The sequence below is a fragment of the Ornithorhynchus anatinus genome, chromosome 8 (genome assembly GCF_004115215.2).
Source record: "Ornithorhynchus anatinus isolate Pmale09 chromosome 8, mOrnAna1.pri.v4, whole genome shotgun sequence".
Classification (NCBI taxonomy): Eukaryota; Metazoa; Chordata; class Mammalia; order Monotremata; family Ornithorhynchidae; genus Ornithorhynchus; species Ornithorhynchus anatinus.
Window position 1 is genome coordinate 23,501,194 of NC_041735.1, and position 15,898 is coordinate 23,517,091.

At 44.1% G+C, this 15,898-nt stretch overlaps 1 non-coding gene across 1 annotated transcript; it reads right to left on the reverse strand.

Moving 5' to 3' along the window:
* Positions 1 to 259: 259 nt before the first annotated feature.
* Positions 260 to 397, reverse strand: LOC114814054. Its single transcript, XR_003761796.1, has one exon. It is a non-coding gene; the product is annotated as a small nucleolar RNA SNORA7 (small nucleolar RNA).
* Positions 398 to 15,898: the final 15,501 nt, after the last annotated feature.

Consider the following 15,898-nt stretch of genomic DNA (forward strand, 5'->3'; position numbering starts at 1 on the left):
TTAATTTTCTCTCTCCTTCCAAATCATTGTTGATGTTGTCTTATGCTGTCGAGTCGTGCCCGACCCACAGTGATGCCATGGACACAACTCTCCCAGAACCCCCCACTCTCCATCTGCAATCATTCTGGTAGTGGATCCATAGAGTTTTCTTGGTAAAAATATGGAAGCGGCTTACCATCGTCACCTTCCAGGCAGTAAACCTGAGCCTCCACCCTCGAATCCCTCCTATGGTGCTGCTGCCCAGATCAGGGGAGTTTGGACTTGTGCCAGATTGCCTTCCACTCACTAGCCACTGCCCAAGTTAGGAATGGAATGGCTATGCCTCTGCTTGACTCTCCCTCCCGTAGTCGCGACTGGTAGAGTAATGGAAACTCTCTAGGTGCGACCCTGAGAGGCCTCCAAATAATTACAGTATTTATTAAGGACTTGACATATGCCGAGTCCTATACTAAACACTGGGGTAGATATTGTTTTGTCCCTCTACCGCATGGAGTTCACAGTATAAGAGGTAAAGAGAGCAGGTATCTCATCCCCTTTTTACAGATGAGAAAACCGAGGCCCAGAGAGGCGAAGCCATTTGTCCTCGGTCACACAGCAGGACGGCCCCACAAGATGCATCCGTTGATCTGAGCCATGATGGGGGTTAAAGAGGCTCGAGAAGGTAGGGCAGCAATTCAATTATAACACCCTCTTATTCAGTGACGTAATTCATGATGATTCACGGTGATCACAATGCCCATGAATACAAAATCCTCTACTTCCCCTCTAATTTGGAAAACGAAAAAGAAAATTCTCTCAGCGGGGTACCCTCAAAGGAGATTGACAAACATTGGAATAGCTATCCAGTTGTTGGGGAGGTGAGTGCTGGCCCAGAGGGGCTTGTCTGAAAGCAGCTTCTCACCGTACCTCTATCTTGCCGCTGACCTCTTGCCCACACCCTAACTCTGGCCTGGAGCTCCCTCCCTCCTCATATTAGACAGATAATTGTTCTCCCCCACTTCAAAATCTTACTGAAGGCAAGACTCCTCCAAGAAGCCTTCCCTGACTAAGCCCTTCTCTTCTCTTCTCTTCTCCCACTCCCTTCTGTGCTGCTCTTCCTTGCTCCTTCATTCACCCTCTCTTCCATCCCCATAGCACAATGTATATATCTGTATATAGCTGTAATTTATTCATATATTTATGTATTCATCTATTATTTATATCAATGTCTGTCTCCCCCTCTAGACTGTGAGCTCATCGTGGGCAGGAATGTGTCTGTTATTATATTGTACTCTTCCAAGCGCTCTCTACAGTGCTTTGCACACAGTAAGTGCTGAATAAATATGATTAAATAAATGAATGAATGGTTAAGTTAGCCAGGGGGGTTCTAAAATGCTATTCCGCATCAGCTTTCCTCTGCAGTTGGCCAAGACTCCAGGATTATGGAATATTTTCTCCAAAGACCCAGATGATGGAATACAGTGTGCTCATGCCATTCGCAGATGACAGAAGGCCGGTGGGTTGGGGGAGAGCCAGGAGGGGCGGGATGGCGAGAAAAGGAGAGAGGGAGAAGGGGCGGGGTGTCTGGGGTGAGTCGGAGACCTGGACGACAGCAGGGAATTCCATAGAATGAGAGCCAAAGGATTACACTTTAGAGAGGAAAATCACCTGGCACAAATGTGCAACAAGATGGAGTCTGGCTGACTGTGAGCAAATAGTTCAGAAAAGGATCTGGGAGTCATAGTGTGAACCCAGATGGGTTGGACGGTTAACTAAGTGAACACTGAAGTTACCAGAGTCTCCAAAGCACACTTATATACATGTCTTCCATACTCTACTACTCTCCAGTTGGACCTCGTGTATAGAGCAGAGGCCTGGGAGTCAGAGGATCTGGGTTCTAGAGGAAGAAAGACCAGGTATTTTGATCCCACTGTACAGATGAGATTGGAGATGAAAACAACCATGAGAAGCTAGGAGAAACACCATGGCCTGGTGGACAGAGCATGGGCCTGGGAGTCAGAAGGACCTGGGTTCTAATCCTAACTCCACCACTTGTCGGCTGTGTGATCTTGGTGAAGTCACTTAACTTCTTTGTTCCTCAGTTACCTCATCCTTAAAATGGGGATTAAGACTATGAACCCCATATAGGATGTGGGTTGAATGAGAGACTGTGTCTAACCTGATATGCTTGTTTTCATTCATTCATTCAATCAATCATATTTACCGCGAGCTTACCGAGTGCAAAGCACTGTACTAAAAGCTTGGGAGAATATGATATGACAACAGACACATTCTCTGCACACAACGGGCTCATAGTCTAGAGGGGGAGAGAGAGATTAATAGAAAATAAATAGATAAATTACAGCTATATACATAATGCTTTGGGGCTGGGAGGAGGATGAATGAAGGTAAGCAAGTCAGGGCAACTCAGAAGGGAGTGGGAGAAGAGGAGAGGGCCTGGCACTTCTTAAGTGTTTAAAAAATAGCACAATTATTATTACTAGGGGCTGGAAACAGTTTAGAGCTGGAGACAGCCCTCAGTTTATGGGGGCGACACCTGTCATAACGGCAGGCGCAATACGCCACTTCCCCGTTTTCGCTCATCAGTTAAGGTGGGCCAGGTAATGGGTCATCTGGTTTCCCCGCTTTGGCCCCAGATAGCTGAGAGAGATGGGAGATTTCAGGCTCTCCAGAGAAGTGCCAGAAAGACAACAGCCTAAAAGGGAGTTGTGAGCATTAAACATTCCCTGAAAATGATGGGAAACAAGCCCGGAACTTTATTTAAGATCCGAGCTTCCTTTTCTCCCGCCTATTGTGTTTTCTTGTAAGCCTCACGGGAGCGTGTGCTGTTCCACTGACTTTTCTGCTCCTCATCTAATCCCCTGACATGTGTGCAATGTTCCGCTCGTTGAATGCATCAAGGTTCTTCTCCCGGCGTCCCGGTAAATAGGAGGGAAGGGGAATTCGGCCATCGGTGCGTTGTCTTTCTCACCAAACGATCTGGTTAATTGAAATTTTTTCTTCTCTCCCCCTCGACCCCCATCGTAATTCTTGGCACTGATATGTTGTCATTAACTCCTGTGAGGGAGTGTAGTCCTGTCTCCAGTGGAGGCACCTTTTGGTGTGTTGAACTTGGGCTTCCCGGGAGAGAGTCCTTGAGCTGGGATAGGCTAGTCCTGGAATGTCCTGGAAAATGCAGAGGTCGTTCTAGGGGAGAGACCTGATGTTCCAGGTTAAGGAGGGGATGGAAATATTTTCAGGGATAAAGAGGAGGGAAATGCTACAGTACAGTGCTTAGTTCATTCATTCATTCATTCATTCAATTGTATTTATTGAGTGCTTACTGTGTGCAGAGCACTGTACTAATTGCATGGTGGAGTACAATACAACAAAAAACAGAAATGTTACCTGCCCACGACAAACTTACAGTCTATAGGGGACATAGATATTAGTATAAATGAATAAATTACGGGTAGTGCTCTGCACATAGTAAGTGCTCAATAAATATAATTGACTGGCTGAAAGGGAAAACGAGGAAATGAAATGCAGGCTGAAAATGTCCCATGTTTGAGAGGCCCAGAGGAAGAATGGTTTTGGAGCCGCATCCCAAGAGGGTAGGGGAATTCAGCTGGGATTTGTGGACATTTGACCTGCTCTGGTATTTTCCAAATACACTTGCTTTTTACGACAGGGTTCAAATAAAACAGTTATTCAAGAAAGTCCCGTCCCTCCCTCAGTCATGAGTACAATGCATAGAGCCATAGTCTAAACTCTATCCACGAACCAATAGATTGTCTTGAGTGCCTGCTGTACACAGGACACTGTACTGAACACTTGGGGAGAGTGTCAGTCAGGTAAAAGACAAAATCCTTGTCTTAAAGGAGCTTAAAGTCTACAAAGAGAGACAGATACAAAATTATTCACAGGAGGAAAAAGAGAATGGAGAGATGGATGCATGAATAAGTAATTGCTTGAATAGTAGAGTAAGTAAATCAATATGCACAATAGCTCTAAGGGTGGTTGTTAATGCATCCATTCTGAGATAGCAGTTGGGAAAATATGACTGGGGAGAATACAGATGGATCAGGGAGTCCCTCCTGGAGGAGGTGGCAATTCAGGAAGACTTTGAAAATAGAGAGAGTTGTGGTTTGGTTGATTTGAAGCTGGAAGGCTTTTCAGATTGAAGCACTGTGGGAGGGAGGTATGTACGAGAGGCTAGAGGCTGAAGAGGTGAGGTGAGAAGATAGTATACAAACTGGAGAGTAGCGACTGAAATGGGCCCATATGTAAGAAGGGGTCAGTTGGAAGTGAGTCTTAAAATCAGGGCCTAGGGTTTATGCTCGATGTAGATGGAATGAGTAAACTGAGGGCAAAGCTCACTGTTTCCTTCATACGCACATTTCTGAGACAATATGGTTGCCTCACTGGAAAGCTTTATTCTTGAGAACATTATAGACCCCATGAAAATAAACACTGGCCTGCATGTCAAGGGTCCAAGAGAAATCACGGAGAGTTTAATGGTGAAAGACATCGGGCCTAAAAGAAACAACATTTTCTGCCTCTTCTTTCTTTTCCCATTTGGCTTAGCTTCCCTGAGAAACAGCAAAGAAATTTTGAGGCTTGTGCAGTGGCATCCGACTTTTCATTTTCAGTTGGGGGGTGAATAAGGGGTGGGGATTTTAGGGAGAATGGGAAGAGCAAGGAGGCAGGTTTCAAAGAGATCATCTGATTTTGCTATTCCAATACTTACCCCAGTGCTAAACACTCACTGTTGTGTCATATTTTTTCAGTGCTACTATGTGCTAATCACTTTAGCATACAGTAGTACTGAACAGATATGACACAATTTTTATTATCGTTTTTAATAGATCGGAAAGCCACCATATAGAGTATTTCCAGACCCAATAATAATGACTACGGTACTTGTTAAACAGTCACTACGTGCCAAGCACTGGACTAAGCACTGGGGTAGATGCAAGTTAATCAGGTTGGACACAGCCCCTGACCCACACGGGGTTCTCAGTCTGAGCAAGAGAGAGTAGGATTTAATCCTCATTTTATAGGTGAGGGAACTGAGGCACAGGGAAGTGAAGTATCTTGCCCAAGGTGACACAGCAGAAAAATGGGGGAGCTGGGTTTAGAACCCAGGTCCTCTGACTCCCAGGCTCATGCTCTTTCCACTAGACCACGCCATTTTTGGTTCTCATTGGAAACTGTCAGATTTTATCAGAGATTTGGGACGAGGAAAGCAGAGAATCCATCTTAAAAAGCTGTAGGGGGTCTCCATTGCTCCCATCATCCCCTTAGCCCCCATGTCCTCCTTGCCTCCCATTGCCCTAAGGGAGTGATCAATTAGGTGAACAACCTATCGGCTGCTATTCCCTATCTTTCTATAAGAGCAGGATGCTGATCTGGGAGGTATACTCCTGCACAAAGCCCTACCCTAAAGATCAATCGATCAATCAATCAGTGGCTTTTATTGAGTGCTTCCTTAAGTGCAGAGCACTGATCATAAGCGCTTCGGAGAGTGCAGCACAATGTCCCCGGAAACTCCAGAGGAATAGTAACTGAAGAGACTGGAAAGTAGCAATTGGTCTGTGACCCAGTCTTAGGAAAATGCATACTCCAGGGGACCAAATTTGGTGCGATCTAAAGATTAAGTAGAAGGGGAAGAGGGAAAGGTCCAAGTTTGAAGTTGCAACCAATTCCTCTAATTCTCTTTTGGGACCTGACCAAGGCATGGCACAAATTTACAGTCTCTCCATTCCCTTCTAACCGGGTAACACATAAAACAGAATGTGTCTTGGTAATTATAGGGTGTCTCAGGTGGTATTATGAGGCACAAGACGGAAAGTCCAAGTGATCTGAACCACCTAAGAAGAGCAGTAATCATCATGAAATACAGTACCTGCTCTAGTTATTATGATTATGAAATAAAGTCTCTCTATATAAAAATAAGCAGACTAGCCAGCCCTGTGCATTTACTGGGCATTATGGGTGTGAGTGATGACATCACCAGCAGCCAATGAGAACCGTCCATTTGGGTCCTGGGTTCTGCAGCTCTTCACAACCAGTTTTTTATTTTTCTGAGCCAATTTTTGCTCCTTTTGGGAGAACATCAGAGTAGAATGAATTTCTTCCTTTGGAATTTAAGTGGTATATATACCTCGTGGGGACATTAATAGTAATAATAATAATAATAATGGTATTTAAGTGCTTACTATGTGCCAGGCACTGTACTAAGCATTGGGGTGCATACAAGCAAACCAATTTGGACACAGTCCCTATCCCGCAAGGGGTTCACAGTCTCAATTTCCATTTTACAGATGAGATTACTGAGGGATAGACAAGGGATGTGACTTGCTCAAAGTCACATAGCAGACCAGTGGCAGAGCTGGAATTAGAACGCACAACCTTCAGACTCCCAGGCCCGTGCTCTATCCACTACACCACACTGCTTCCCAGCATTCATGCTGATTATTTCAAATGGCCATCTTTGGCCTTTTGTTAGCTCTGAGAAATTATGAAAGCAATCATTCAATCGACCAGTGGTATTTAATGAGTGCAGAGCACTGAACTAAGCATCTGGGAGAGTATAATGCAACAGAGTTGGAAGATCCTTATTCTCTGCCCACAGGGAACTTGCAGTTTGCAAAAGAAAAGTAAGATATGATCTCTATCAAGGAGCTTAAAATCAAACGGCAAGATAAAGGCAGAAGGAGGAAAAATCAGTCTCAACATTTAATTAGTTCCTCAGAAAACTGTAGGAAGGAGGTACTGTTGCCAGTTGAGAAGCAGCATGGCCTAGTGGAAAGAGAATCAGGCCACTTATCAGTCAATCAGGACTCCCAAGCCTGTAACCTTGGCATTATCCTCGACTCATCTCACTCATTCAACCCACATACTCAATCTGTCACCAAATCCTGTCCGTTTCTACCTTCACAACATTGCTAAAATTCACCCTTTCCTCGCCATCCAAAGGGCTTCCATGTTGATCTAAGCTTGTATCATATCCTGCCTTGATAGCTGCCTCAGCCTCCTTGCTGACCTCCCTGCCTTCTGCCTCTCCCCATTCCAGTTTATAATTCAATCTGCTGCCCGGGTCATTTTTCTAAAAAAACAAATCAGAACAAAAACAAAAACAAAATTTAGTCCACATCTCTCCATTCTTCAAGAAACTCCTGTAGTTGCCCATCTACCTCCACATCAGACAGAAATACCTTACCATTGGCTTTAAAGCAATCAGTTCTCCCCCTCCTACCTTACCTCACTTGCTCCCTTTATTCATCCCCCCTCTCAGCCCCACAGCACATATGTACATATCTATAATTTTATTATTTATATTCAGATCTGTCTCCATCTCTAGACCGTAAACTCATTGTGGGCAGGGAATGTGTCTATTATATCATTATACCATACTCTCCCAAAGTGTTTAGAACAGTGCTCTGAACATAGTAATTAATTAATTAATGATAGTAATTGTTAAGTGCTTACTACGTGCCATGCACTAAGCGCTGGGGTAGATGCAAGGTCATCAGGTTGTCCCACCTGTGGCTCACAGTCTTAATCTCCATTTTCCAGGTGAGGGAACTGAGGCACAGAGAAGTTAAGTGGCTTGCCTAAAGACACACAGTTGGCAAGTGGCAGTGCTGGGATTAGGACCCAAGAACTTGTCTTTGTCTAGCATTGTCCCTCCTGCCTCTGCACAAAGAACAGGAGACTAGTGACGGGACATTCATGAAGCCGCTTTATCAGGTGAACAATCTATTTGAAGAATGGAACTGCATAGGGGAAATCTGACATGAAAAGCCAACCTAACCCTGATGGGGACTGTGCTGTTGCTATACATGCAGGGTTCACATTTTTGGAGCCAGATTCCATTCATCTCTCTTTGGTCTTTGTTCTGGGAACTTTAAGTCTCGAGTTTTCCACACCTTCAGACCCCTCTGGCAGCGAGATAGAAGAGATCGAGATTCAGGGAGTAGGTCTGTGTTAGAGGAGTGAAGGGAATGTGTTGAGAATTGGCCTGATCCTTTGTGTGGCAGAAGTTAGGTCCTGCAGGTTATCATTCCTGGCACAATTGTTCTCTGAGAATTAAAGCGGTCCCTGGAGACCAGTGGATATGTGGCTTTAAAGCTCATCACTGGCCCCCTTTTATCTCACCTCGCTGCTTTACTACCATAACCCAGCCTGCACACTACGCTCCTCTAATTCCAACCTACTCACTGTACTTCGCTCTTGTCTATCTCACCACCGACCCCTTGCGCACGTCTTCTCTCTGGCCTGGAACTCCCTCCCCATTCATATCCGATAGACCATCGCCCTCCCCATCTTCAGAGCCTTATTAAAAACACATGTCCTCCAAAAGCCTTTCTTGACTAAGCCCTCATTTCACCTACTCCTTCTTCCTTCTGCATCACCCTTTGACTTGGGTTTGTACCCTTTTATGCACCCCATCTTCAGCCCTAGAACACTTATGTACATATCTGTAAATTGTACATTATAAATTATTTATATTAATATCTGTCTCCACCTCTAGACTGGAAGCTTGTTGTGGGTAGGGAATGGGTCTACCAACTCTGTTATATTGTGTGCTCCCAAGCACTGAGTACAGTGCTCTGTCCAGAGTAGGCTCTCAATAAATGTGATTAATTGATAGATAGACTAGCCCCTTCCATTCAATTTTTTTTCCTTTGGTACTTGTTAGCACTTACAATGTGCTAAGAACTCTTCTAAGGACTGGAATAGATACAAGTTCACCAGGTTGGACACGGTCTGTCCCACAAGGGGCTCACAGTCTAAGTAGGAGGGAATAGGTTTAATCCCCATGTTACAGATAAGGAAACTGAGGCACAAAGAAGTTAAATGACTGCCCCAAGTTCCCACAGAAGGCAAGTGGCAGAGCCGGGATTAGAACCTAGGTCCTTCTGACTCCCAGGTCCAACCTCTAGCCACACTGCTATTCAGGTTCCTCCTTAACCTCTGGGAACCTAGAACAGTCATAATCTCATTAGATGCATGGAAAAGATGGGGTGAATGAATGCAATTTTCTCTACGATTATCAAGAGACAGAAGGGTGAAGTGATGAGGGAGAGCATTGTAGAACCACCAGCACCCTATAAAGCAGCCCCCCGAGCAGCTAAAAAGCAGCCCGACTGGACAGAACAATGAGCCATCCATTCTCATGCACAAAAATGTCTTGCTTGAAGCAACTCAACTTAATGTCTAGCCCTTCATTGCCAAGCTAGAATGAAATAAATTAGTGTTCGAGTCCACCTCTCTTCAGTTGTCTAGAGAGTCAGACACAGAGAGTGACATTAAACCACAGGAGGATTCTGGGAAATTTTTTCCAGACTGCCATTAGATTTTTTTCCTGAGAACATTTAGCCTATGACGCATTACTATTTTCAAATCTATTCAACTTGCTTTTGACTTGTTATTGTCCTCATTATTTGGTAGTGTGCTCTAACATCTTCTGACTTGCCAGCTAGGACCTCTTGGTCTTATCTTTCCTCTCCAATAACGCTTATTTCAGTGAACATCTAAGTTTTTATTCCTACCATTTTCCTCATCTTTCATCTTCTTGGGAATGCCTGACTTTGCTGCTTTCTTTCCTTTCAATATTTGCATAATTTTGCTTTAGGTGACATCTATTTCCATTTGGGCTAAAAAGGATCTTATGCTCCTCGATAATTCTTTGCTGTGTCTGCTAGTAGGACCATGCTTTCGACCTATAACAGTGCCTTGGTGCTTTCTATCTTCATATTCCAATTTTCCATTTTTGCCTTGTCAATTCCTCCTTATCAGCTCATCTGATGAGCAGGATGGACATATGAGTCTCCCTTATTGACTTCTTTTTCCATCTAAAAGACCTCTCCATTCAGCTTAACAACTTCCTCTAAGTTATCATTCAGAGGTAACAATAGCTTTCCGCACCTTCTTTGGTACTGGCTTTGTTTCTTGTCTCTTACGTAATTCTTCCAGGAGACATGAACAAAAGCTGCCTTTTGATCTATACAAAAAGCCAGGAAAAGATGTTTTCCTCTTTCTATGAATGTTTCGTGTTCATTATGACTTGAAGAGTGCTAACGTGATTTTGCATCTGTTAAATTGACCTGCCTCTTCTTCCTCTAGTTACACTTCGACTCCAACTCTTTCCATTTTCACGAGGACACTTGAGATGGCTTTAGTAATATATTCTTGCATTGTCTAGAACCACTGGGAGCATCATGACCTAGTGGCAAGCGCACAGGCCTGGGAGTCAGAGGACGTAGGTTCTAATCCTGACCTCGTCTCTTTTCTGCTGTGTGATCTTGGCCAAATCAGTTAACTTCTCTGTGCCTCAGTTCTCTCATCTGCATAATGGGAATTCAAGTTCTCCCTCCTAACCCCATGTGGGACCTGATTATTTTCTATCTACTCCAGTGCTTAGTACAGTGCTTGACACTTTACAGATGGCACGATCATTATAATTACACATTGCTAAATATAATCCCTTGCGTTTGGCAGAAGAGCTACATTTGCATTCATTCATTCATTCAATCGTATTTACTGAGCACTTACTGGGTGCAGAGCACTGTACTAAGCCCTTGGAATGTTAAATTCGGCAACAGATAGAGACATTCCCTGCCCAACAACGGGCTTTTCTGTTGGGATAGTCTGCTGTCACTTAATGACACTGATTAAAGGTCTATCTGGCTGAGCACAGTATATCTTGAGAGTATGGAGAGTTATAAAGGAACTAGATATCACAGAATAATTTGCAATACAATAGAGAAAACAGTGCAAGCATAAAATTAAACAGAGAAATACAAAGAACCACCACAGAATGGCCTAGTGGATAGAGCATGGGCCTGGGAGTCAAAAGGAGCTGGGTTCTAATCCCCGCTCCACTACTTGTCTGTTGGGCAAGTCACTTAATTTCTCTGTGCCTCAGTTATCTCATCTGTAAAATGGAGATTTAAGACCGTGAGCCCCATTTGGGACAGGAACTGTGTCCAACCTGATTATCTGATTAGTATCTACCCCAGCACTTAGAACAGTGCTTGACACATAGTATGTGCTGAACAAATACCATTGGCATGATTATTATTAACTTTAATGAATAATTCAAACAAAACCTCAGACAGTGTTGCAATCGAGTTGAAAAGTAGGCTTGAATTGCTGAAATTAGACCTGATGGTGCACTGCCATCAAGAAGGGAGTAGCTTTCCTTGAGTAAAAGTTTCCTATGGAAAGAAACACAAGGGGGTAAAAGAGAAAACAACACCAATCCCTGCAAACATGAAATACAGCAACACAACTAGGGACAACCGTTTGGTGAGTCCAGTGTGGCTGGGCTTATGAATCCCACATTGGCCTTTCTGGCTCCAGGTAGACTCACAGTTGAAATGTCACCATCAGTGGTATCTTTGAACAAACAAGCACTTAGTACAGTGCCTGGTACATTGCAAGCAGTTAACAAATACCATACTTATTATTATATTCATGGAAATAATCATGTTGGGTGATCTCCTGTGGAATCCTGGCTCTTTGGGATGGGGAGACACCAGTTCAGGCCGTCTCAGACCTGGGGTCCCTTTGGACTATGGAAAAAGTGCCCCCTTCGAAGCCCTGCTGAAAGCTCACCTCCTCTAGGAGGCCGTCCCAGACTGAGCCCCCCTTTTCCCTCTGCTCCTCCTTCCCTCCCCATTGCCCCTGCTCCCTCCCTCTGCTCTACCCCCCTCCCCACACCACAGCACTTGTGTATATGTACATATCAATTTCTCTATTTATTTTTTTAATGATGTGTATATATCTATAATTCTTTTTATTTACACTGATGCAATTGATACCTGTCCACTTGCTTTGTTTTGTTGTCTGCCTCCCCCCTTCTAGACTGTAAGCCCGTTGGGTTGGGATTGTCTCTATTTGTTGCTGAATTGTACTTTCCAAGTGCTTAGTATGGTGCTCTGCACAAAGTAAGCGCTCAAGAAATATAATTGAATGAATGACTGAATAAATGAATCTAATGGGAAGAACTTGAGTCCAGAAGTCCGGAGACTCAGATTCTAGTTCCAGTTCTGCCATTGGCCTGCTGTGTGACCTGGGGCAAGGCACGCCATCTCTCTGCGCCTCAGTTTCCTCTGTAAAATGAAGATGATAAACCTGCCTCTCCCTCCCTCCTTACCCAACAGAGATGCTGTGAAGATAAAATGAGGTAATTGGTGCAAAAACGCTTTGGAAAAAAATAATCGCTACACAAATTCAAGGGATTACTCAAGATGATTAATGTTCCTCAATATATACCACCAACCACAGCTAAACAGAAAGAATATAGACAAACGTGACACATAATCGAAAAAGTGGGAGTAATGTAGCATGTGGGTGGGAGGTAATTATTTACTGGAGTAATTGGAATGACTAGATCCAGGTGAGCTAAGACTGAGAGGGCTTTCTCGAGAAGATGCGTTTTGAAGCAAATTTTGAAGGAGGGAAGGATAAGGTTTACACGAGAAGGAGAAGGAAGTGCATTCCAGGATGGGAGAAGGTTATGTACACTTACAGGGAAACAGGAAAGGAGGAAGTGTGTGTGGGGTACAGCAGGGTAGTTGCCAAGCTAGGTTAAAAAGAGAAAAAAGTGGTTAACTAAGGAGGGAAGAAGGTGTAGGCCCATAATCGTGTAGTGGGACAGGCAACTGGAGGTGGAGGTTCTGAGCAAAGTAGCTCAGAGCTCTTGCCATCCCTAGCAAGAAACAGTGGGGCCATCCGCTTCTTTGTTGCCCCACTGTATCCTGCTTGGGACTCCCCTTTTGGATCCATGTCCACGGGCAGTGGAAAAGACCATTTCTGAGGCTCCTAGGGAAATGGAACGATTCTAAACCAGGAGGTTTTATCATGGCTTTCGGTTCCAGTGAGGCCCAGGGGTTCTCTGAGACTGTGATCAGGATGCTTAGGAGGCGGGGAGAGACTGAGGGGTTTCAGAACCAGGTCCTGGGGTCTGCCGTATCTGGTCTGAATAACTGAGGTCCCTTAAAGCCAAAAGCAGACCCTTTTGGGTTGTAAAGAATTGGGATGCAACCAGACAAGATCAGGGAGGGCAAGTAGACATCCGTAGGCTCCGAACTCACTGTTCTGCTCCTTTGTGATGTGACTAGGTAGAACAGGAAGGTGAGAAGCTAGAAGAAGGCTGGTTAGGACACAGATTATTTTAGGATTCTGTGGGAGAAGAGGCAGCAGAGAAGTATGGAAGCAGTGAGGCCCAGTGGAAAGTGCACAGACTTGGGAATCAGAGGGCCTGGTTCTGATCTTCGCTCTGCCTCTTGTCTGCAGTGTGACCTTGGGCAAATCACTTTACTTATCTGGGCCTCAGTTTCCTCAGCTGTAAAACAGGGATTAACTCCTACTCCTTCCTACTTAGAATGTGAGCCCCATATGGGAAACAGACTATGTCCAATCAGACTATCTTGTTTCTGTCCCAGTGCTTAGTATGGTAAGAATAGTAGACTGTGAGCTCATCTCTAGACTGTAAACTCTTTTGGGCAGGGTATATGTCCGTTTATTGTTGTATTGTACACTCCCAAGCGATTAGTAAAGTTCTCTGCAAACAGTAAGCACATGATAAATACATTTGAATGAATGAATGAATGAATGAATGAATGCTTGGCACAAAGTGAGTGGTTAACAAGTATAAAAAAGAGGTCTTTGACGAATGTCGGTCTTAATGTAGACTCGACTGCATATTCAATTATTGACTCTGATATTTCATCCCATCAAATTCTCTATATTACTCATTTTATCCTGGTTTTTCCTCCTGCTCCCACTATTCGCAAATCATTTTTGTCCATCTCCCCCATTAGACTGTAAACCAATCTGTTAGCTGAGGATAGGGAAGACATGTTTTGCTTCTGTTTTTCTCTCTCAAAAGCTTAGTACGGCGTTCTGCATGGAGTAGACACCCAGTAGATACCACTGGTTTATTGACTGAAGCCTTAGCCTGAATTACCATTCTGACAGTAAATGGAGAGAAAGGGGGAATATCTGAGAGATTCTGTGGAAGAGGAAGAATCAATAGGACATGGGATCAATGAATTGGGATTGGAATGAGGTGGTGGGGGAGAGATGCAGGAGATGGAGGACTCTGAGGTGACAAAGGTGTGACTTTGGAATCAGGAAAGTAGTGGTGCTGATAGGAGCCGTGGAAGGAGAGAAAGTGGGAAGTGATGTTAATGGAATTTCCCATCAGGAAAGGGAACAGTGTTACCTAGTGGATAAAATACAGGCCTGGGAGTCAGAGTCTTGTGTTCTAATCCTGGCTGCGCCACTTGTCTGCTTTTGACCTTAGGCAAGTCACCACTTTGGAGTGCTTCAGTTCCCTCATCTGTAAAATTGAGATTAAGACTGTGAGCCACATGTGGTACATGGAATGTGTCTAACCTGATCTGCTTGTATCTGCCTGAGAGCTTGGCACATGTAACTCTTAACAAATAACAACAACAAAAAAATAATCAATAAACCTCAGCCCTGAGACTCCAGGATGGAGAACTTGATCACAAGCTCAGACTCTGATCTATTGAGATGTAGGTGGCCTCTTGACATTCTAGTGGAAGGGCTGCTCTTTTACAGATAAGGGAAAATGTAGATGGGTCTAGGAAGTGAAATGGAACTTCAGTGTTGTGCCCCCTTCATCTCCTGGAACCCAAATTAATTGTACTTATAATAAGAATGATAACAAAAATGATGGCATTATTATGAGAAGCAGCGTGGACTAGTGGAAGGAGCATGTGCCTGGGAGTTAGAGGACGTGGGTTCTAATCCCAGCTCCACCATTTGTCTACTGTGTGGCATTGGGCAAGTCCCTCAATCTCTCTTTGTCTAAATCATCTGTAAAATCGGGGTCAGGACTGTGACCCCCGTGTGGGACATGGACTGTATCCAATCTGGTTTTCTTGTATCTACCCCAGTGCTTAGCAATCTTATATCTACCCCAGTGCTCAGCACAGGGCCTGGCACATAGTAATCGCTTAACAAATATCATTATTTGATAATGATATTTGATTATTTGATAATTGCTTAACAAATATCATCATTATAATTAGAGAAGCAGCATGGCTCAGTGGAAAGAGCACGGGCTTGGGAGTCAGAAGTCATAGGTTCTAATCCCAGCTTGGCCACCTGTCAGGTTGTGATTTTGGGCAAGTCACTTGATTTCTCGGTGCCTCAGTTACCTTATCTGTAAAATGGGGATTAAAACTGTGAGCCTCAAGTGAGACAACCTGATTACCCTGTATCTATCCCAGTGCTTAGAACAGTGCTCGGCACATAGTAAGCACTTAACAAATACCAACATTATTATTATTACCTTCTGTGGGCCAAGCACTCTACTAAAGGCTGAGATAGATTTGAGATAATTAGATCAGACCCAGTCCTCCCTCTAGGCTGTAAATTCATTGTGGGCGGGAATGTGTCTGTTGCATTGTCGTAATGTACTCTCCCGAGTGCTTATAACAGTGCTTTGCACACAGTAAGCGCTCAATAAATACGATTGACTGATCGATGTGGGGCTCACACCCTAGAGTGGAGGGAGTTAAGTGACTTGTCCTGGGTCACACAGCAGCAAGTGGTGGAGCAGGGATTAGAACCCAGGTCTCCCGACTTCCAGTTCTTTGCTCTATCCATTAGGCCACATCCCTTCTCACCCAGAGGTTCTCATCTCGAAGAGGATGGCAAGGCGTTTTAAAATCCCGCTCAGAAAATATTCTCCTAGTTCTATCACTCTTGGCCCCCCAAAGTGCAGTGTCCTGCCTTTTTGTGGATCCATCTTACAGTCTTTTTCAAGTGTCTTTAATATTAACATTATTTTGATTGACTCGATAATAGGGATTCTGCAAATACAGTTTTTACATCACAGATGTTTGATCATTTAAAGCTGCAGTCCCCA